Consider the following 23,491-nt stretch of genomic DNA (forward strand, 5'->3'; position numbering starts at 1 on the left):
CTACCCTCCTGCTTCATCAAGCCACCTGCACATCAGCAGGCAGAGAGGGAAACTGGTGTGTGGCATTCTGAATTGGGTTATTATGGAGAAGGAGGGTTGAAATAGCCTGATACCAGGGAGAAAGGAGGAGGCAGTTCCCTGGCAGGATTTGTCTCAGCTGGCGCAGTTTATTAATGTGAAGAGTTTGGGGGTTTTTTAATTCTCTTTTTTGTGGATTCCTGTGCCCTGCCTCTAAGAGGATTCCCCCCTGCCTGGAGGAGAGCAGGAAATGGAGGATCTGTGCTCCTATCTCTCAGTACAGGTAGGGATTGTGGTTTCCTTCTTACATGAAAGAGCAGCCTGTGAAGGAGAGGATTTTGTTCCTGTGTTTTGTTGGCAGGAATTTTTGTCACCATTCCTGCCAGGGAGAAGGAGTAAAGATTTTATTTTTGCTGTAGTGTGTGGATTTTTCCAAGCGAAAAGGTCCAGTGTTAACATCGGAAGGAGAACCCCAGTATCACAGGAGCCCATCTTCCACCACCTGGAGGGCTGGGTATTTCCTGGTGCCTGCCACCTTGAGGGACAGTCACTCACAGGGACAGGACAGAGAGCAGAAGTGCACTTGGATTGTTTTGAGGGCAGGCTGAAGAGTACCCGCTGATCTGATTGAGGACTTATATTACAGAAAGGTTTTAATTTTGGGATATCCCACTCCAATCTCCAGGGTGCTTTATGGGGCTGGCCACTGCAGCAAACAGCGAGTACAACCACGGGAATGAGTGAAAGCGACTGATCCCAAAGAGAAAGACATTTATCCCCTTGCTGTTTCTTGGGCCCTGGAGTTTAATCCTCCTCCCATTGAGAGGATCCATGCCCAGGGATTGAAATGGCTAGTACAAGTGAACTAGGACTTAGCCCAGGGACTGAGCGTGCCACCTGCACCACGGTGGCACTGCATACCGAATCAGGGGCTACATTAATGTCCTCGGCTGCATCAGGGGCAGGTTTCTGGGAGTTCCTGTAGGATCTTTCACCCGATATCCCATCCCATCGCATCAATGATTCTATAAATGGCCACATCTCTGTACGTTTCCCACCTTACGAAACAGATCTCAGGGACCTGCAGGCAAAAGGAAGGGCACAGAGGGAAGCCAGAAAGCCAAATAAATCTGTTTTATTTCAGGTAAAATAAATACTTTTTCTGATTCATCGGTAGACAACAAAACAGCCTCCACTTGCTCTACTGGATCCTGAATTTGCCTCTGACCTGGAAGTACTTTTTAGTCTATTGTTGCTAGCCCTCAGTAGGTGATTTTCTTATGCTCCATCAGGTGCAGCTTTTTGTGCAAATTAATAATGCTCACTCCTTCCACCTTAGCCTTCTATGAATTGTCTTGACAATATTGCGTACACTACGCTCCAGGAGCATGCTATGGAGAAACACTCTGCTTAATACCACAGAACAGGGAGACTTCCTGGTTGTTACGTCAATCAAGTGTGACTATACAACCGCCATCCATGGAAGTCAGGCCATACCATACCCAAACTGACCCCCTGAGTGCCCTTCTTTGGGTATTTGCACACTTTCTGCCCGAAGTGAACCATTTTACACTTGAACTAGCACTGCCAGTCAGAAATCTTGTATAAGAATCAAAGTGCCTACAGCGGTTTACATTATCAGATATAAGAGATGGAGGGTACAAGCGACTACAGGCTCTGCTGGCATGAGCTCGGTTCACAGCTAATTTCTTAGCACGCTTCCTGAATAGCAGCAGGAGCCGCTCATGCAGGCTCCAGGTCCATGTTGTCAGTATTTAGGATCTCCCAGTGCAGGAGGGGCCTTTCTCTAATGTCCAGCTGCAGCTCACAGCTCTCCTGTCCGGGTCCTCCTCGGCCTGTCATAAGCCCCTGGCCTCCAGCAGTGTCTCCCTGTTGCCCTCCTCCTGGTGTTTCTCAGCTGCTGCTGTGTGCTGGATCTGCCCCTGGGCTCTTTGTTGTCTCCCTTGGCGTGGCTGTACCCGTAGGGGTAGGGGGTGTGATGATGATGTCAGGAACGCACAGGTGGCCGTCGCCTGGGACCGCAGGGTCCTCTTCTCTGATCATACACAATTTAAATCCTGGAAAAGGAAGCAGAGAGAGCAGTCAGCCAGCAACAGCTGTCCTTTAGTAAACCCTCAGCCATCATGAAAGGACACGGGGCGATGGTGGGAAGATGAGAAGAGGAACATCTGGCCCTGTGAATACAGTCTGCTTCACAGCCTTGGAGACTGAGGGTCGCAGCTAGTATTGGGATGCTCCACAGTGGGAGCCAGTAGGCAAAATGTAGTGTTTTTCATCCAGATTTGTTGTGTTCCATCTGCAATTGTTTATTCTTAAACATATACGCTAAGGCTTGGGTTGTAATATTTACAATTGTATAGTAGCTGTTTTGTCTGGGGTTTGTTGGTTTTTTTTTTGGCTAATGAAATTGTTATAAAAATAAAAAATAAAGAAATACCCCTTCATCAGAGGTTGACAAAACAAATCTGTAACATGAGCAGATTATGCTTTGGGTAAATTTGTGAGGCAGAGAGGAATAGCCTCTGAGCCAAGCAAATCACTGGACCTGCATGAGAAAAGCGGCTGCAGCCCAGATACATTCTGCACCCCACGTTCATTTCTCAGCCACTGACTGCACAAACACTTAATACAGCTCAGATCACATAATCCTTTTTTTTTTTTTTTATTTTGATAAAATAAAATCCCCAAGATTAAAAAGGCAGTAGGACAGACTGGACAAGGCCCAAAATGAATTGCCAGCTAAGGCTCCAGATATACGGGCATATGGATAATCCACGCATGAATTAGCCAGGCTGCTCTGCATGTAGCAGCACCAACTGTTCCTTCAAATGGCAGCAGACTGTGGAGAACCAGCACTGACGTGGAAAGAATGGCAAAGTGTACAGAGAGAGAGAGTACAGGAGAGAACAGATAGATGCAGAGACAGAAACAGAGGTAGGAGAGAACAGATAGATGCAGAGAACAGATAGAGATAGGAGAGTACAGATGCAGAGAGAGAGAGAGAGAGTACAGGAGAGTACAGATAGATGCAGAGAGAGAAACAGAGGTAGGAGAGAACAGATAGATGCAGAGAACAGATAGAGATAGGAGAGTACAGATGCAGAGAGAGAGAGAGAGTACAGGAGAGTACAGATAGATGCAGAGAGAGAAACAGAGGTAGGAGAGAACAGAAAGATGCAGAGAAAGAGAGAGATAGGAGAGTACAGATGCAGAGAGAGAGAGAGAGAGAGAGAGTACAGGAGAGTACAGATAGATGCAGAGAGAGAAACAGAGGTAGGAGAGAACAGATAGATGCAGAGAAAGAGAGAGTCCGAGTTAGGACAGATGCAGAGAGAGATAGGTAGGAGAATACAGATAGATGCAGAGAAAGATAGAGATAGGAGAGTACAGATGCAGAGAGAGAGAGACAGGTAGGAGTGTACAGACAGATGCAGAGAGAGAAGCAGGAGAGTACAGATAGATGCAGGGTGAGAGAGAGAGAGAGAGAAACAGAGGTAGGAGAGTACAGACAGATGCAGGATGAGAGAGAGTCAGAGGTAGGAGAGTACAGATAGATGCAGGGTGAGAGAGAGAGATAGGAGAGTACAGATAGATGCAGAGAGAGAAACAGAGGTAGGAGAGAACAGATAGATGCAGAGAACAGATAGATGCAGAGAGAGATAGGCGAGTACAGATAGATGCAGACTGAGAGAGGCAGAGGTAGGAGAGTACAGATAGATGCAGAGTGAGAGAGAGAGGGGGGGTAGGAGAGTACAGATAGATGCAGAGTGAGAGAGAGAGGGATAGGAGAGTACAGATAGATTCAGAGTGAGAGAGAGAGAGGGATAGGAGAGTACAGATAGATGCAGAGTGAGAGAGAGAAAGAGGCAGAGGTAGGAGAGTACAGATAGATCCAGTGAGAGAGAGAGAAGTAGGAGAGTACAGATAGATGCAGAGTGAGAGAGAGAGAGGGGGGGTAGGAGAGTACAGATAGATGCAGAGTGAGAGAGAGGGGGGGGGGGTAGGAGAGTACAGATAGATGCAGAGTGTGAGTGAGAGAGAGAGACAGAGGTAGGAGAGTACAGATAGATCCAGTGAGAGAGAGAGAAGTAGGAGAGTACAGATAGATGCAGAGTGAGCGAGAGAGAGAGGGGGGGGTAGGAGAGTACAGATAGATGCAGAGTGTGAGTGAGCGAGAGAGAGAGAGGTAGGAGAGTACAGATAGATTCAGTGAGAGAGAGAGAGAAGTAGGAGAGTACAGATAGATGCAGAGTGAGAGAGAGAGAGGGGGTAGGAGAGTACAGATAGATGCAGAGAGAGAGAGGTAGGAGAGTACAGATAGATGCAGAGAGAGGTGTAGGAGAGTACAGATAGATGCACAGAGAGAGAGAGAGAGAGGTAGGAGAGTACAGATAGATGCAGAGTGAGAGAGAGACAGAGATAGGAGAGTACAGATAGATGCAGAGACAGAGAGAGACAGAAGTAGGAGAGTACAGATAGATGCAGAGACAGAGAGAGACAGAAGTAGGAGAGTACAGATAGATGCAGAGAGAGGTGTAGGAGAGTACAGATAGATGCACAGAGAGAGAGAGAGAGAGGTAGGAGAGTACAGATAGATGCAGAGTGAGAGAGAGAGAGAGACAGAGATAGGAGAGTACAGATAGATGCAGAGACAGAGAGAGACAGAAGTAGGAGAGTACAGATAGATGCAGAGACAGAGAGAGACAGAAGTAGGAGAGTACAGATAGATGCAGAGTGTGAGTGAGAGAGAGAGAGAGAGACAGAGGTAGGAGAGTACAGATAGATGCAGAGTGTGAGTGAGAGAGAGACAGAGAGAGACAGAGGTAGGAGAGTACAGATAGATCCAGTGAGAGAGAGAGAGAGAGAAGTAGGAGAGTACAGATAGATGCAGAGTGAGAGAGAGGGGGGTAGGAGAGTACAGATAGATGCAGAGTGTGAGTGAGAGAGAGAGAGAGAGGTAGGAGAGTACAGATAGATGCAGAGTGAGAGAGAGAGAGGTAGGAGAGTACAGATAGATGCAGAGTGAGAGAGAGAGAGAGACAGAGATAGGAGAGTACAGATAGATGCAGAGTGAGAGAGAGAGAGGGGGTAGGAGAGTACAGATAGATGCAGAGTGAGAGAGAGAGAGAGACAGAGATAGGAGAGTACAGATAGATGCAGAGAGAGAGAGAGAGAAGTAGGAGAGTACAGATAGATGCAGAGTGAGAGAGAGAGAGGTAGGAGAGTACAGATAGATGCAGAGTGAGAGAGAGAGAGAGACAGAGATAGGAGAGTACAGATAGATGCAGAGTGAGAGAGAGAGAGAGGTAGGAGAGTACAGATAGATGCAGAGTGAGAGAGAGAGAGAGAGACAGAGATAGGAGAGTACAGATAGATGCAGAGAGAGAGAGAGAGAGAAGTAGGAGAGTACAGATAGATGTAGAGACAGAGAGAGACAGAAGTAGGAGAGTACAGATAGATGCAGAGACAGAGAGAGACAGAAGTAGGAGAGTACAGATAGATGCAGAGTGAGATTGGGGAATTAAAGCAATGTCCCACCTTTACTAATCTAAAGTTTTTTGCTGACACATTCCAGGAAATGGGACCTCCTCCTCTTCTGCTTTTCCTTTCCAAATTATTTTGCTGACCGTGCTGGAGCCTTGCAGAACCTGATAGGGCCTAGCAGGGTCCAGCTGGGTGAATAAAATTTGTATTTTAAGAATTACTTTACTCCTCAAACAGAAGAGGTACCCAGCCTTTGAAAAGCTCCAAGCATTTGGGATGCCGAAATCCAAGGAGGCAGTGCTTGGTGGGGTGGGGCTTGGACACTAACATGCTTCAACCAGGAGAAAGGCCTTGCAGGTTTGTGGATTGGAAAGTGGTGAAACAGTGTAACAAGGCAGTAGCCAGAGCCTGAGGGATACTGGGGTTCACTATGAGAAGCAGAACCAGCAGGAAATGAAGACATCCCGATACTGCTGCACAGGTTGTCAGTGAGGCTTCACCTGAAGCACTGAAATCCAGTTCTGGAGGCTGTACCTTAGATGGTCTAGAGTAAGGTCAACAAAATGGTTCTGGGCCTACATCACTCCAAAAGACCAAATTATGTGAGAAGGGGGGAAAACATGAGAGAGACGTTCAAATACGTGAGAGACGTTCAAATACGTGAAAGGTGGTTTATCCCACTGGTGCTATGCACGGCCATGCGGAAACTCAAGCAGGGTGGGGAATGCTGCAGAAGAAGCAGCATTCAGAGCTCCCGGGCGAGAAGGCGAGTTGTACTCATCGATAAACAGTAACTCCTATTGGCAGGATTCAGGGCCCATGATTAAATGCATGGCTCCTGCATAGCGTAGCCATGGGTGGGCCAGCGTTGCCCGGCGGCCCAAGAAGAGAGGCCCTGTCACAGGGCTCCAGAGGACCTGCCGGGCAGGAGGAGGAAGAGGGCCGCGAGGCTGTCAGTGGACCTCATCCCACCGGCGGCTGAGACGTGGAGGAGGCCTGCGATGCTGCCTAGAAGAGGAGTAGGAACGGGAAGCTGACAGTCCAAGAAAAAAAAAACCAGAATAAAAAGTAAAGATATAATAAGTTATAGAGGTAGTCACGGAAATTTATTCCATTTCAATCCGTTCTCTTTCTTGTAAATCCGCTTAAATTTATTTATACCTTGGAATTTCTTTTACTTTAATATTACATAGGAAAAAGAACTAGCAGTTAGAAATTACGTTAGATAAATTTTTTCTTTGTAATTGTTTACTTTGCTACATTCAAACATAATAAAGTAAACTGCAATTCCTATTTGTATTTTTCTTTTAAATTTACCTGTAATGTTTGGTAAAAATTCCATAAATAAATATATATATATTAAAAAAAAACCCAGAAACCTCACTGGAAGGTGCCCGTTCTCCTGCTTCTCCACGTGTGCCGGGCGGCCCTGCGCATTCAAAATCCCTGCAGCCAGCTGATCTTGTGCATCGCGAGATCAGGAGTGCTAGCCACGCAAGCTTGGAATACTGTGGGCAGGCACACGAGGAGCAGCAGCAGAAGAGGCTCCCCCCTTTGCTACCAATGGGAGCCTGCCTGTGTTTTGTGATTGTGTTTGTGTGTTTGAATGTGAATGGTAGTGTGTGTGAGAGAATGGAAGCCTGCTTGGGGGGGATGTGATTGAGAGACTACCTGAGGTGTGTGTGTGTGTGTGTGTGTGTGAGAGAGCATGTGGGAGTGAGAACTTGTGTATGTGGGAGTGGGAGCCCACATGTGAAAGAGAGCATGTAAGACTGAGAGCCTATATGTGTTTGTGTGGGGGGGGGGGGGGGGGAGTGCGAATCTGTGTGTATGTGAGAGAGCATGGATGAGTGGGATCCTGTGTGAGAGAAAGCATGTGTGTGAAAGAACGTGTGTGTGTGTGTGTGTGAAGGAAAGAAGACAGACAGAATAAAAGAGACCCTAAAAAAAGAACAAGGGGGGAGAAAGAGACTGGAACCAACTGATTAGAAAAATAAGATAAGACAACAAAGGTAAAATAAATTATTTTGCCTTTCAGCAATTGGAATATGCCATCTTTGGGAATGTGCATTTCTTATATATTTGTTTTTTGCTTTTTCTTCAGTATTCCAGTGCTCACAGAGTCTGGTTTCTCAGGCTTTCCATTTCAGTTTTGTTTGTTTCTAATTTGTAGTCTCTTATTCTGTCTTAGGTAAGGGTCTGTCTGTGTTGTGCATGTGTGACAGAGATGCAGTATTTTGGCTAGCGTGTAGTTTCTCTGTAGCAGTCGGGTTTGTTCTGTTTCCCCAGTAGATGGTGTATTAGTGTTCTAGGGCCTGGTGTAATGTTTGCCTTGCTGCCTTTTTGAGTCCTGAGAGTTACTGCTGTTCTGGCATGGTAAAGTTGTATTTATTTATTTGCAGGATTTGTGTTACTTCATAAAATGTTTGGCAGTGAAGGGAATTTGTTTTGCTGTCACTGAAGTGACACCATATTTGAATTCTTTTTTTTTTTTTTTGCATGTCATATGATTATTGCTGTTTTATTGTAGTTTTATGCATTTTTGGAAAGAGGATTCATAAAAGAATATATTGCTATTTGTTTTGTTACGTGATTGGATCGGATGTTTCTGAAGTGTTTTTTGTTTACTTTTTGCATGATGTGTATCTATAAACTGCAATAAATATAAACTAAATTAATACAGATTAATAAGGTATTTTTAATCTTGGTAAGTGCTTGAAATAATAGAATTCAATTACTTTAAAATGTCACTCATGCATGATGGCTGTTGCAAACCACTCAGAAATCCATTGTAGGGTGCGTACTAAGGCATTATTGATCAATAAGAGTACAACTAGTAGGGTCTGGATCTGTGTGCCTACTGCCCAGCCATGCTAACCTTGGACCCCCCCTAAAAATTCAGCTCTGGGTTCCACACTGGGCCCCTGGACCATCACTGCGATGACCACACTAGGAAAGATCCCAGGGCAGCTGCAAATGAAGACTCCTGGTGCCAAATCCAAGACCTGGGTCCAATGAACTAGAAATACAAAGGAGCAGGAGGAAACTGGGGGGCCAGAATGTATTTATTTATTTTTGTAAGTAATCAAATACCTCAAAGGTATAAATCAGGCACAGGATGCAAACCTTTTTCCGAGGAAAGAATACTCTAGAACAGAGGTTCCCAAACTGTTGCTAGGGGACCCCCCCCTCAGCCAGTTGGGTTTTCAGAATATGCACAATGTGCATGCAAATTTATCTCATGCATATTCATTGTAGATATCCTGAAACCCCCCACTGGTTGGGGGATCCCCTAGGAGAGGTTTAGAAACCACTGCTCTAGATTAGAACAAGAGGTCACGGTGTGAGGTTCCAGGGGGTAGAATCAGGAGCAACGTCAGAAAATATTTCTTTGCATAAAGGATGGTGGATGCATGGAATGGCTCCCAAGTGAAGGTAGTGGTGAGCAAAAAAACAAAACTGTAATGGGATTCAAGCAAGCCTGGGATAAGCGCGGAGGATCCTTAGTAATAAGAGCACTGGGAAGAATATCTGGCGAATTGGAAAGAGACAAGGAAAGACATCAGGAAGTGGAAGAAAGGTTTGGTAAAGAGGTCAAGTGAGGAGACAAGATATTTTTCAGATATGAAACTGAAAGGTTTCAAGGAGCAGTGTGTGGAGAGAGAGAGAAGGAATAAGCAGAGATAGTAAACAAATAACTCCGTTTGCTGCCCCCTAAAGAAGACCTTGGAAGAGGACCACGGCTGGTTGGCAACGGTTTGTGGGGTAGACAGAATCCCCTTCACAGAAGAGCGTTTGGATGGAACTGGCAGGACTGAAGGTGAGCAAGGCCATGGGACCGGACCAGGTACATCCCAGGATGCCGAGGGAGCTCCACTGAAGGCACCTGTCCAGCAGATCCTTGGAGACAGCCCTGGGGGTCACAACACGGGGGAAGGGCGGCTGGGGTCCCGCTTTACAACAGTAGTGGCATAAAAGGAGGTCAGAAACTATAAACCAGTTAGCGTTACCTCAGTGTTGGAAAACTAATGGAGGACTCTGCTGAAGGATGAGACAGTGAAGTATCCCCACAAGCCAGTGGGAAGGAGGATACGAGGCAGCATGGTTTTACCAGTGAAGATGAATCTGATTGATTGTTTTGATAAAGTGGCTAGAGAATTAAATCAAGGGCATGCGCTGGATGTGGTTTATTTGGATTTCAGCGAAGCTTTGTATACAATTCCGCACAGGAGGCTCCTGAATAAAACGAATAGGCTGGTGGTGGAATGAATTAGAAGCTGGTTGAGCAACAGCTGACGGCGGGAAGTAGTAAATGGGATTCCCTCTCAGGAGGGAAGGGCGATTAGTGGAGCGCCTCAGAGATCGATTCTGTTTAACATCTTTTGTGAGCAACATTGGGGAGGGGGTTTGACTTTTAAATACCTGAAAGGTATTAATCATGCGCAAGAATCAAACCTTTTCCAGTGGAAAGGAATCTCGAAGGGGGAACACTCAAGCAAAGTACGGAGAGAAAGGGAGGTGCAATGCCCTTCTAGAAGAACTGGTGAGGGCACAGGGGCGTGGGATAAACACAACGGATCCCCAGTGGCTAGAAGATGGAAATGAAGAACTGAGGTAACCTAGGGTAACTTTAATGGGGGTAACCTGCACGCAGCGGCTGGTGCCACCTCGAACGCTTTGCTGGGCAGACTGGATGGAGCGGTTTGGCCACGTCGCTAGGTTGTGAAAGGCAAGAATCCTATCGAGCACAATTCCCACCTGCAAGCGGCTGGGTGCATGTCACGAAGATTAAAATAAAATCTCCTCTCCACGAAAAACCCTCCAAGGAAAGAAAGAAAGAGCAGCGGCATTGGTGAAAGTCTCTGAGAGGAGGGGGCGCGATCTCTCTGTTCACCGCATGAATAGGGAGCAGCAGGGAAACCGGTGAAGCTTAATGAAAGGGAAAGTGCTGTACAATGTTTCCTAATTAATTTCCACAAAAGCTGAACTGGGTCACTTGGGGGAAAAAAAGATATTTTGAAAGGACAAAATCTCTTTGCTTTTGGTTGAATTACCAACACGATCATTTTATGTTCAATGGAACTGAATAAAAAAAAGTACAAAGCTTCCTGATATTTGTATTGTCTACCTCCGTTAGCTTTTCTGCTGCTAGGGCTAAACCTGTAACCTGCTTATTAATGGCAACGCCTTCTACAGGTGCGGAAGCCCGGAGAAAGCAAAACAGACCTTTGGCGAAGGCCCGGCAGGGCCACCAACAGGTCTGCGGCTAAAACCAGGCCCAGATATAGGGACAGGCCCCAGCCTAGGCCACTGCCCAATTCCAGAGGTGCTGAATGCCTGTGCCAAAGAGGGGCTTTGCTCCCACCCGAGTACCACCTCACAGGGGTGTGGCCACGTTACTCCGGCCTCCCTGCCCCACGCTCCGGTCCTGCCAGATCCGGCCCCCCCCCCCGAGTACAACAGCAATGGCTTAACCTGTTCTGCCGAGGCTATTATTTCCCCCCCCGGAATTCGTGGAGTACTGGGGAAGTCGTACCCAACGTGACCTACGGTGGCACCGGCCTCATGAGCGCTCCAACATTTAGGAGAGGTAGGAGGGAAGATCCCGTCCTGTTCTGCGGGCGTCAGGTACAATATTCTCTGGGCTGGGGTGGGGGGGCCTACGGACACTTTGTTTTATAATTTCCTTGCCTTCTGCTCGTTCCTGAAACTGCGCCCGCAGGGAGCGACTGCGTCAGGCCTGCCTTCTCAGGGAGGGGACTCTACACTACACTGGGCAGCCCTCTTCTCACAGGCTCATCACAGATATAAACATGGCCGCGGAAGAAATATCTAAAAAAAAAAAAAAAATCTTCAGATATCAACCAATATATCCCATGATTTTGCTTTTAATTAAAAAAAAAAATCCCTGCTTTAATTCAGAAAGATTTGAACTTTAAAGGGATAAAGAAAGTCTAAATGAAGAGTGAGTGGTATTTGTAATCTTTTCAGTTAAGCAGAAAGTGTCACCTTACACCAGAAAGCATTTTATTAGTCTGCCTGCTGAGCAGAGCCAGGGTTTTTAGGGCTAATCTTACCTTGGCCAGACTGGTGGCACCTTATAAAGAGTACCGTAAACTGAGACCATTTGCTTGTTATGCTCTTTGAAACCTGGAACTCAGCTCATAATGAAAATCACAAAACATTCCAGCATGTCACCCCAAAACAAGGGCTGGGCAGCTGTGTCATGCCACGCCGCGGCCTGGGCTGGCTGAGGAGGCTAGGCAGCGCCCAGTACGGAAACCAAAACCGTGTATTTATTTATACTGCGCCGTTTCGGCCCTTCAAAGCGGATTATGTTCAGGTACTGGAGGGATTTCCCGGTTCCCAGAGGGCTCACAATCTGATTCACTGATGGCTTTCCCCCCCCCCCCCCCCCCCATTCTGTGTGTATGGGGGAAGGTACCTTGATGACTCAGGCTCTGTAACTAGTGCCCCCTCCCATCAGGGGTGCAAATCCAGCACTGCATCCTGGAAGGTCATTGTGCCTTCTGCTTGCACACCCAAAAAGCCGACCTGCCAGCACGGGGGATGAACGACAGGCTCGGTACCTTTTTTTTTATATTAAATCACCACATCACACGCACACCCCCTCCCTCCAGGAGTGGCTCTCCTCCGGGCACCACCCTGGAAATGGATGTTCCTGATGGCGAAGACTGGAAAGGAGCCGGGGGGGGGGGGGGGGGGGGTGCTGAACTTTTGGGTGAGCACTGGAAGATTTTTCTGCTTTCTCTGTACAAAGTTGCAGCACTAATAGTTAACTTGCGATATTATCTCTTCTCTCGCCTCCTCACAACAGCTTGAGTCTTAGGAGTTTTGTAGAAGACAGCAACCCCTCCCAAACCCAAGCCAGGCCCATTCCCGCCTTACCTTGCAGACATGAGAGCTCTAGGCCCATGTTTTCATGCTCTCCTCATGTCAGGAGGGCTCAGGAGGAGGAGGTGCAGCGCTCACTGGGGTCTTCACCCTTCATATTCCTGCAAACACAAAAAGAGGCTTATCAGAACAGGCCCAGAGCAGACCACATCTCCTCATTGGTTAGGGTTAAGAGCTGTTGCTTTTAATTTCCCATCACTGCACAACAGGAAGCAGTGGTTTTGATGTACACTGCAGCGCTCTCTGATGTCATGGCATTCTGCGGTATGCCCTGCCGAGAAGCAGCATTTCTTCGTGCTGACACCTGGCCAGATGTGCAGGCGGCTCTCCCCTGTGACCCGTTCCACTTTCACGGCAGCACCATAGGGGAATCTGTTAACCAGAGACTCAACTGGTAAGCTAAAGGTGCAGCTACCTTAGCTGAGATAATAGGAAATCTGTGTTGATCGTTCCCCCCTCCTCCCATGTTCCCCAATCTATTTATTTATTGATTTTATTGAAAATATTTCTAAACCCTCTTCCCCAGCCAACTACAGGCTGTCCAAAGCGATGCAGGAAAGTAACATCAAGCAAAACAATACACACAATGCATTACAAACATAAATCAATACTAAAATATAAAAACATCAATCAAAATAATAACAAAGCAATCCAAACCACAAAACAGCAGCAGCAGCAGCAGCCAATTCAGCCAGCACTAAACCCGGATTAGAAAGTTGCAGTCCAAAGGAAAACCAGCACTAATTGCTATCCATACAAATAACCCCCTTCACAGAAACAACCAAACTTTTATCAGCTTTTGAAAATGGCAATAGTTCTGTTCTTGCTAATATGCCAAGGGAGTTTATTTCTTAGAGTGGGAGCCACTACTGAAAAATCCTACCCTGTGAGCTCGTTTTCTTAACTTCCATAACTATGGGCAGAGAACGCAAAGCTCTTCGGCCAGACCAGCAATAACGGAGCGGAGTGTACTGGCCTTATTCATTCTTCACACACACCGGACCATCATCTTTAGAGATCAAAACGTTAAGTGACAAGTGAGCAGTGATCAGAAGGCAATGTAATGCCTGTAATAAAAGTGAAGTCAGAGTACCCCAAGACACCCCAATATCAGCTCTCTCAAGAGATAAAACAAGGACCTGGGTCGCTGCTCTCTATAAATTGTAGACCAAAAAACAGACAGAGTTTCCGTACCGACTGCAATTTTAGGAAGCCTGACCAAACAGCTTGTGATACCTGTTATCCCAAACTATAAACTGGATCAAACAACTCCCCCAGATCTTTAACCACCGAAGCCGAAGACACGTCGTTAGGTAGTATCTTTAAAGAGGACCAGACCTCAACTCATTACTCCCAGTATTCAAGATCTCTGGCTTTTGTCTATTCACGATCAACACATTGTGAAATTGCCTTAAGACCCTGATTGAGGACTGAAAGGGCCTTAATAATATTCTTACCTCATGGAGCAATAATGTGTGTCTCATTTACATAAATGTACCCTTGAAGGCCTGCCAATCACATCACTCTCCCCCAAGGTTGCAGAAAGATGTCAGACAGCGCAGGAGACAAAGACGGGTCCTACTAGCAAGCAGCAGAGTTAACACAAATCATAGGAAGTGTTTTGTCACTCAGCGCACAATCAAGCCATGGAATAATCTGTAGCCAGAGGATGAGGTCAAGGCAACTAAGACACAGTGGGGGTTCAAAAGAGGATTGGATCAGTTCCTGAGGAAAAGACCATAAACAGTTATTAGCCAGGTAGCCTTGGGAAAATCCGTGTTTATCCCTGGTAGAGAGATATAAGGAACAGATCAACTAGTGGGGTTTGTATTCCAGACTGGCCACTGTCAGACAAGATGCTGGGCTCGGTGGCCCTTAGACTGACCCAGCCTGGTGCTTATGTTCCTATGTTAACTCCACAAAGTATAAACACAGATAAATCCCACTAATACGAACTGAGATCCAGCTGTCGCAGTGGTTGCAATTCTTTGTCAGAGGCAGGTATGTTCCATGCCATTCTTTCTTTTTTCGAGTGGGGGGGGGGGGGGGATGCAGTTTCCTCCTGCTCTTCTGGGCTTCCAGCTCAGTGGGAAGCAAGGCTGGGATCTGGCACCAGGAGCCTTCGTTCACAGCCACCCTGGGGATTCATCACCTGTTTTGTGTCCCCTCCCAGCTGGCATTCAGTGACAGTCTTGGGGCAGCGATGCCTGAATCCGGCCGTCGGCTGCTGCCATGATGGTACAATGGGCACCACTCGGTTTGGTCTGGGGAGAGGCCTGACCCCAGGCGCACAGCTTGCATTCCATTCCCCGGTGCAGAATTCCAGGAATGGCACTGCTTCTGGAGATAGCAGGCCGTGGATCCGTTTGATTAGTCCAACTGTAAGACTTCTCCAAACAAGAGGCTGTGCATGAATTGTCTACACCGTACAGTTGCCTTCTTCATGGATATTAATGTCAGCTGAAGGGATTTATATACACACTTCTGGATAATTATTTTTGTTGATCCAATGCAAGCTGCCACAGCCTGCAGAGAAAGGCTAGGAGAACAGTGCAGGAAAAAGAGAAGTCGGCTCCCACCTGTGTCACAAAGAAACTCCTGCATGCAGATGGTACAAGACTTCTCTGTGCATTCAGGTGTCGGTTCAGCTTGTAAAGTCCATGCACTGCTTTCAAGGATACTTGAGTGCCCGGCAGAGCTCGGTTATCTGCTGGGGCTGGATAACAAGACCTCAGAGAATAAGGATGCAGCTTTCAGCAGTCTCACTCCAGGCCACCCCCCAGAGGAAATGAGGCAAACGTGAAGAGACAAGTAATCCCAGAACTTAGAATGCACATGTGAAGGTGGCTTAAGATTTCTTCCAAGGGAACAGAGCTTGTCTTTGCTGTTTAATTGCTCCTTTTCCTTTAAATAGTTCCTCCTGGTATATAGCACAGGATCTACTGCCACAGAAAGGGTTTAGGCTCCTGTACTGCATGTGCACGTCCCAGGAGAGAAGTGACCTGGTAAGAAAGGAAGGAGCTGAAGGTCATAGGCAGAGCCCCATTGTTTAGCCGTGCCCTGTTGTAATATTATGCCTAGCAATATTATTATTATCATCATCAAGATGTCTATACGCAGCCCTGTACAGACTACAAAGCCACTTAATGGACAGTCCCTGCTTTTTAGGAAGGCTTCCTACCTGTAAGGGCAGGTAATGTACCTGGAGTCTGCTCCCTTCAGGTGAAGAAAGTCAGCTTTTCTCGCCGAGTCCTCTGTCCTGCTCTTTGCAAGCTTTGGGATTGCTCGGTGTCGAACCAGAACAATTCACCTATCCCCAGTGTAAAGCCAGACTCCCTGCCCTCTGATAACTCATCCACCAGACAGAAAGGTAAAAAGAGGTTTGTGTTTCAGGGTTGTCATGCCCAAACAGGGAGTCCGTGGCAGAGCCGGGCTTAGAACCCGGGACTCGCTAGTTCTAACCTCCATAGCAGATCACACCTCCTCCCTCTCACATGCATTAGAAACCGGGTACTATTTGCTTACGCCTTCCTCCCTTACAGCTGCTCAAAGCTCCTTTAAAGGGATCTCGAAGCCAGAAGCAGCCTTCCAGGTCTCTGAAAAGCCCTGCTCAAATGGAAAAGGCTGCTTACAAAGAGCCACTAAGGCTCGGTGAGCATCAATAAAATCTGAAAGGGTGAATGACTTCCAGCTGTGCATGCAAATGCAACAAAACTTGCAGGAAAGCATGCAAAGTTTGCAGGCCTGCTGTGAAACCCAAGGATCAGGATGCGGGAGTCCCTCTGTCTTGCCCAGCTCCTCTGGACTCCAGCAGGAAACAAAGCAGCCCCTGGCCTGGCACTCAATGGGGGAGCAGCAGCAGTTCCGGCTGCCCTGCTGGTGCCCTCCAGTCCTCTCTCACGCAGCCTAAACCAAGCATGCCCACGCCGCATTTTGCAGGTAAGGGATACCTAAAAGGGAGCTTTCTAATTAGGGCTGATCTGTAAAAAACCCCAACCAAGCCAAATCAATGCTGAATAAGGCTTGCAGTGATTTTCAAGTGCAGTTTGTCTTTTTTTTGTACTAAACAGGTCAAACTTTGATCTTTTACACTTTGGCTGGACAGCAGCACCCGAAATCCCTTTTAGGTGCAAGAGAGCCCTCCCCCGCCGCATGCCCTGGGCCTTGAAGCCATGTTTGCCACTTTGAGTTATGGGAAGCTCTCTCCCGCGTCCTCTCTTAATCGCCATTCCAGCAAGGACCAGACTGGGTAAAGCTTCAGGGTCCTGCAGGGCAGGGGAGATCCTAGCAGACTCTGCCCGGCATAGGAAGGAGTCGCCATGTTCCACCGGCAGCTAAGGGCTTGGCAGATGTTTCATTCTTAAACACCTTCCACATCACCAGCAGGGTGGGGCTGTGATTTACCGTCATCTTCCTTGCAGAGGTTTCTCCACGGTGTGGCACTACCGGGAGGTTAACCCAAAGGATCCAGCCAGTCTGCCCAGCCGATATTTAGGGTTGTAACTGCTGCGCCCTCCCTCCCCCAGGCCCTCTGTTCAGGCTTGTAATTGTAAACTGCTTCTCCATACAGAAATGTTATACCGACAATTAACCACAGCTTACCTCCGTTCTTCATGTCCATCCTCAAGCCACCAGCGGTCCTCTGGGTTTATCCCAAGCTCTTTTGACCTTGGTTACCGTTCTGGCCTCTCCACCTCTTCTGGGAGGGCAAGCTAGTATCCTGGATTTTATTAGGAATTAGTTTACAAAATAAAGAGGCAAGAGCCTAAAAGGCAAATCCTGCCCCTCAATCTGTCTGGTGACCTCCTTTCAGAGGATTGATTGACGAGATTAGAGGAGTGGGGAGCAGGCATAGTGAGTCGAACCTGACAGTCAACGGGTTTTGTTTTTTTTTAGGCAGAGGGCAGTTGCCTTGGTTTTGTTTCTGGTGCACTAACAGGATTGAACAGCCACCGTTGTGCACGTTAAAACCCGTTCTTGGATGGGAAAGTGATTTAGTGCGTGCGATGTGCATCTGATGCTGCGTTTCCTGGACAAACCAACGCCACTTCCACGTCGGTACAGCTGGTGGGAGTGCATCCTTTAGACCTGGTTGTTTTTTTCCCTTTGAGCTTGCTGTTTTGATGAACTGATTCTTTACTGAATGTTAGATGTTTGGAGGCTGTTCTGTGGTATTTGCTGGAAGAACAGTGAAGGCCGTGCCTGGTCTTCCAACGTACACATGGTGTGAGGAGTTAATAGAGTAGATGGGAATTTAGATCTTTGCCTCAGCACACAGTAGGGACATTAACACAGTGTGTAAAAGACCTGGCGAAGACTGGCATCTCTTCAGTGCCTCCCCACCAGTCTAATGGTTTACTGGGCCAAAACAGTTCTCTCTGTTATCTGTACCTGGGCCTACTACATCTTTACATTTGGTTTAATTTCACGGTCTTGCATTTGTGGTAAATATATGTGGAAGTTTGGGCCTTGTGAGAACACTTCAGGTCTCAGGGGACAGCATTTAACCTGAGCCAAAGTTAATAGCACTGTCTCTCTGCATAGGGCAAAGGAGTTATTTTTTCTTATATGGGGTTACTGCATAGGAAGGTTAAATCAGTGTGACCTTTGTGTTTGGAGCTTGGGGATCAACCCCTGCCTGGATAGCTGAGAGACTGGAAAGTCCCCCAGAGAGAAAATGTGACAGCAGAGGACTCGCAACACCCCCTCCACTCCCTGTTAGAAATCTGCTTGAGCCAAAACCACATTAGTTTACCCATTCAAATTTCTCACTCTCTAGGCAATTCATTTGATTGATGTTTGTCAACGTTGTGCCACTGTCTGTGCATGCACAGGTGGGCAGCAGCTAGCATGCAGTTCTGCTTGCAGTTTTCTGGCTCCAAGGGCCAACACCAATGGTTAGGGAGGCCAAGCCTAGACAGCGCAGACATCTGTGGATCCAGAGGAAGGGAGGTGAGTGGCTTGCGGGGAGGGCAGGCCCAACCAGAAAATGAAGAAGTGCAGCTGCCAAATGTGAGGTTAAGGCATGGGGAGGAGGGCAAGGGAAGTACATTACAGTGGGGGGAGAGGGAAGGATACATGGAGGATTGGAGAGTACAAGGGGGAGAGAGTGGGCCTCTCCATAGACCCTACCCCTATCCCTCTACCCAGTCTCACAAACACCCATACACCCATACCCCCCCACCTGCTCACAAACACAACCACCAACGCAGTCCCAGCAGGCACTAAGCCCCAGGTGGAGCTGTATTAGGCGTTGGGGGGTCCCATAAGATTCTTTTAGGGGGTGTTTGGAGGGAGAGGGGGTGAATGGGATACTGAGCTCAGATCCTGCCATCTTGATCGTTTTGTGATGGGCTCTCTTTCTACATATTATATTTCCAGAAGCAACTCAAACGCACGCTCACCTAGAATCTACCTCAGCTTTCCCTTTACCTCTGCTTCAGCAAAAGAAATGCATCAAAAGCTCTGCCTTTAGAGCTGACACTTACCGGACCAAGCAAAGAATTATCCAGCTGAGATGTCCATTGAGCATTCAGGATGGCCCGGTGCCTCCTCTCCATGACATATTAACATTGGTTTAAAACGTTCATATTAATTTCTCTTTCTGATATTATGTAACGCACCCTATTTGACTCTGAGTTATAAAGGGAAATAAAGCCTTTTAAATTAAATAAAAAATGTGAAGCTAACGGGTCAGACTCCCTGTGCAGCACAGGGGAATGGTTTTAGCATGTACACAACCGGTTCAGAGACCCTGCCTCAGTCCTAGTCCCCACTCACTGTCTGCGCTTGAAGAGCCCCACAGGAAGTGGAGGATACTGGCCCTGCTACAAATAATGAAAATATTAGCAGCGTCCAGGCAGGAGCTCACCAGACAGTGTAGTCTGATATGAGAGCAAAGGCAGACAGGAGTCAGATAAAGGTCCTGGCCTTCAAGAGAACCAACCTTGTTAACATGGAGCAGTCCCTTGCTTAAGGGTAAATCTTTGTGAAACAGAACTGTGCATTGCGTGTGAATCCCCCACACATTTGCGCAGTTAAAATCCTCTTGAACCCTTTGGCAGATCCTGAAAATCTGGTGCGGCTAGGATACCAAACAGAAAAGTTACTTTGGCAGGGAGGGTGATGCCGACACCCACGCACGTAAGCGGTTCTCTCTTAAGCCTACGCGTCTTCCTTTGGAAAGTAGATTAAACAGAAACCGCTGTGGTTTCCAAAGGAGGGACCTGCAAAGCAAGGATAGAAAAGAGTGGGAAAGCTGAAAGGGCATGAGCAGAAGAAAAGACCTGAGAAGGTTAAGCAAAGTGACAAAACGTTTCTCAGATGTGCAGAAAACCAGTGGGGAGGATCCTGTCTGTGTCTTATCTGTATAATTTGAAAAACTCAATGAAAAGATACTTAAACAAGATGAAAACAGTTAGGCATTGCATTAAGCAGAGGCGTGTTTAGGGGTTCACTTGGTCCCTAAAATAGACTAATCTGAACCAAACGCAGGATTTCCAGACAACTATTACTAGACGTGCAGTGGGGCAATTTCCAGGCAAATCAGTTTTCACTGTGCTGCTGAAATGAGCGTACAGATAGAGACAGACAGACCAACCATCGACAACAGGCACTGACCAACATGCCTAAAACCAGTGCCAAACGGCCTGAAAAAGAAGAGGAAAATGTGTGATGTACCCGGCTCCTGGGTCACATGCTCAGCATAGGCCGGGGGATCACCTCCTCAGGCCATGAGTCCGTGCAGGGCTGAGGCATCTCCTAGGGCCCCAGGAAGAGAGGAGAGTCAGCGGGGATGAAATAAAAACACAAAAATCACTTCCACAACCTTCTTCTGTACATTTACACTTTAAAAAAATATATTTAAGGAGTTTAGTTTAATTCACAAACTGTTGGAAGATGTTTCATGCTTAAAAATCCCTTTTTTTGCACTTCTTAATTCACAATTTGAAATAATTGTATGGATATAGTACCTAAGCTAGACAAGAATGCAATGAAAGATAACTAGATTACATCTGTAGAATGCAGTTGCACACCAAGATAACGACATTTGTGATAATTAATCAGCAAAATGTCTAATGCCATAGAAAAATGTCCTAAATTAATGAAACTGGCACAAATGAAGGAATACAAATATTGAGGTGGCTGGATCCCAGAAGATGGAAAATGTCTAACAGACGTAAAATGGAGAGCTGGGAAAGCTAAAAATGATTTTTGGGACTGTGAGTTTCTTGGGAGGAATTCAGATTTAAGGCTAGAGAATGGCTCCTGAACACAGACGCCTCAATGGTAAGATGCGGAAGTGAAACATGAACTTAGATTCGAGAGATCAGAAAGGAAATACAGCATCTGATGCCTGGTGTTAGAAAAGAGTTCTGAAGATTAGCTGGAAGGACACGAGCTCCAAGAAAGGGCCCATGAGATGATGGGAGGTGGAAGTCCAGGCCAAAAGGAAAGTACCATTTGCTGGCTTTGTACTCAGAATTTCTCGTGGCAAATTAATTTAATACTGAAGAGTGGGATAGAGGGCAGCCGAGAGAGCGAGGGAAGCAGAGGCAAATTGCATAGAGAGAGGAGGTGCACCAGAGCTGCCAGTTTTCAAGTCACAGTTTGAGGAGGAGAATGGTGATACATCTTTGCCTGGCTCTGCATTACACCACAAGAACCATGGTTGACTTTTGGATTTACAGTATGTTAACCGGAGAATTAACGTCCAGCTGATCCATATCCACTTTACTCCTGTTCTCAGCCAGCCGGGTTTTCAGGGTATCTTTTACAAACAGGCATGAGACACAGGTCCATGCACTGTATGCAAATATGTCATTTTATTTATTTTTTTATTTTAAAAAGAGTTCTAACCTGCACCCACGGTTTAAGGCAGCAAACAATAAGGCATGCATAAAATTATACAGCCCAGCAAGACTCATACAGCGCTAGAGGCCAACTGCTGTTTGCAGACAGACCAAATGCCTTTTCAAACATGAAAGGTCTTTACAGCTTTTTTTTTAAAGGAACATAAGCCAGAAAGGGCAGGGAAAAGAGCTCTCCATAGGGTAGGACCAACCACAGAGAGACTATTCTGAATGAGTATCACAAGAACCCAAAGGACCAGAGGTCCCAAGGACAGGTTTGGGGACCACTGGCCAGCACATGACTGAAAAGAAACAATGAGAGTGAAAAAGGATGAAAAAGCAAAAATGTCAAGGTTAACAAGGGGCTGAGAATATAAATAGGAAAGCCACACAAACTACCAAACCAAGCTAACTAGATAAAGGTAGCAGGCAGGCAAAGCTTCATGCTAGGAACTTCAATTACAAATGTCACATCCTACAGAGTCAGACCTAAATATGCATCCATTCTCAGGGCGATGAGAGAGGTTCAGTGCAAACCCAGACTTAACACCAAACCTCCTATTGACCCTGACAAACCCAGGCCTGAAGATGTCACGGCCCTGTCCAGGTCAGCAACTTACCAGGTCTCTGCTCACGGAGGGCCTAGCGGAGAGGATCAGTCCTGGAAGACTCTCCAGCAATTCCTCTGCTGCTTTTATCCAAAAGTCAACTGGTGTTGGGGCATGAATGCAGCTCAGCAGGACGGTTTCCATGCAACCACTAACAAAAGGAAAGATGCAGAGCCAGGATCCAGAGTGAAATGCATGCGCAGGAAGTAACTTTTCCCCAACGTTTGCTGCGGTCCAGAAACCTGCTGTGACATGCGGCACGGCAGCCAAATGATCAGGTAAGGCACTGTTAAGTCTGGTTTTCAGTTTACATGTGCACACAGACATGAAAGAGCCACGGATCTGTGTGTATCTTAAAGAAGGAAGACAGAAGAAGGAAGTAATGTCTTTACCTTTTTAATAAGTGTCTTCTTTTCTAAAAGGGAGATGCACTCACCCCTCTGCCTTTTCATCATCTTTCCCTCCCAGTCCTGCTGGTCAAGAGAAGAGGCAGATTTTCTAGCCTGAACCTCCAAAACCCCCAGGCAGGCCAAGATTTGCAATGTTCCTTTAGATTATGCAGTCTGTGAAGTACTTATCAGATGAGAGCAGGCTGCTTAAAGTTCTGCTACGTGGGATACCTGATTGCATGGACAGATAATCTTCTATTTGCTACGTCTGCATAAAGACAGGCAAGTAACATCACCTCTAAACTTCCAATGGCACAGAAATGCTAGGGCCTGGTCAGATTTAGTCTGGCACAAGGATCACAGCAGGTCATGTTGCCCGAAACACATTAGGGAAAAAATGCTCCATGTAAGTCAAAAATTAGATTTCCCACCCAGCAGAAGTGATCCATGAACAACAGGTGCACAGGGCATCGTACAGCTTGTGACATTCAGTCTCTCTTTCTGGACTAAGCTTATCTCTGTGCACTAGAGAAGGCAGAATTGCTTACTCATGAAGACTTTTGCGCACCTGGGATCCCTTATATGTGGAGAGTACAGGCCAGCTTGAGAAGTCTGAAGTGGACACTGAGAAGCTATTGATAGGGCCTGTGGTTGATGCAGAGGCCAGGTGGTCAGTGCGCAGAGAGTGGGGGTGAGCAGAGGCATCTGCCAGTACAGCAGCAGCAGACCCTACCGGTCATAAAGTGGTGCCGACAGAGCCTTCAGTCCTTGGGCCACTGAACGTTCCTGAGTGGCCGGGGCATGGGGAGGAGTTGGGAGGTTCATAAATAATGAGGTGAAAGGTGGGGATAAAACCAAGTTAAAAAAAAAAGAGAAATTATGACTTACCTGATAAATTTCCTTTTCCTTAATATAGACAGATGGATTCAGGACCAGTGGGTTATGCACCTCTACCAGCAGATGGAGATGGAGCAAAGCTGATGTCATGGTATAAATACTCCTGCAGTAACGTCAGCCTGCCAGTATTCTCGTCAAAAGTCAACTGTGGACAGACTAGCAAAAGCTTGATTAATAACAGATAACCATTCCAGTACTCTGCCAACAGGAAACACTGAGCTCTGACAAAGGATGTATCAACACCAGTCTAGGGACTGGATTAACACTTAACAATAACCCCTGGAACACATAACCGCACAGGAGGACC

The 23,491-nt window shown here is 46.9% G+C and overlaps 1 long non-coding RNA gene across 1 annotated transcript; it reads right to left on the reverse strand.

The window, feature by feature from the left end:
• Positions 1-1,137: 1,137 nt before the first annotated feature.
• On the reverse strand, positions 1,138-22,091 carry LOC115094949. The gene is made up of 3 exons (XR_003857643.1): positions 21,911-22,091; positions 12,433-12,539; positions 1,138-2,096 (listed from the first exon to the last, which is right to left on the reverse strand). It is a non-coding gene; the product is annotated as an uncharacterized LOC115094949 (long non-coding RNA).
• Positions 22,092-23,491: the final 1,400 nt, after the last annotated feature.

Source organism: Rhinatrema bivittatum, chromosome 7, assembly GCF_901001135.1.
Source record: "Rhinatrema bivittatum chromosome 7, aRhiBiv1.1, whole genome shotgun sequence".
In the NCBI taxonomy this organism is placed as follows: domain Eukaryota; kingdom Metazoa; phylum Chordata; class Amphibia; order Gymnophiona; family Rhinatrematidae; genus Rhinatrema; species Rhinatrema bivittatum.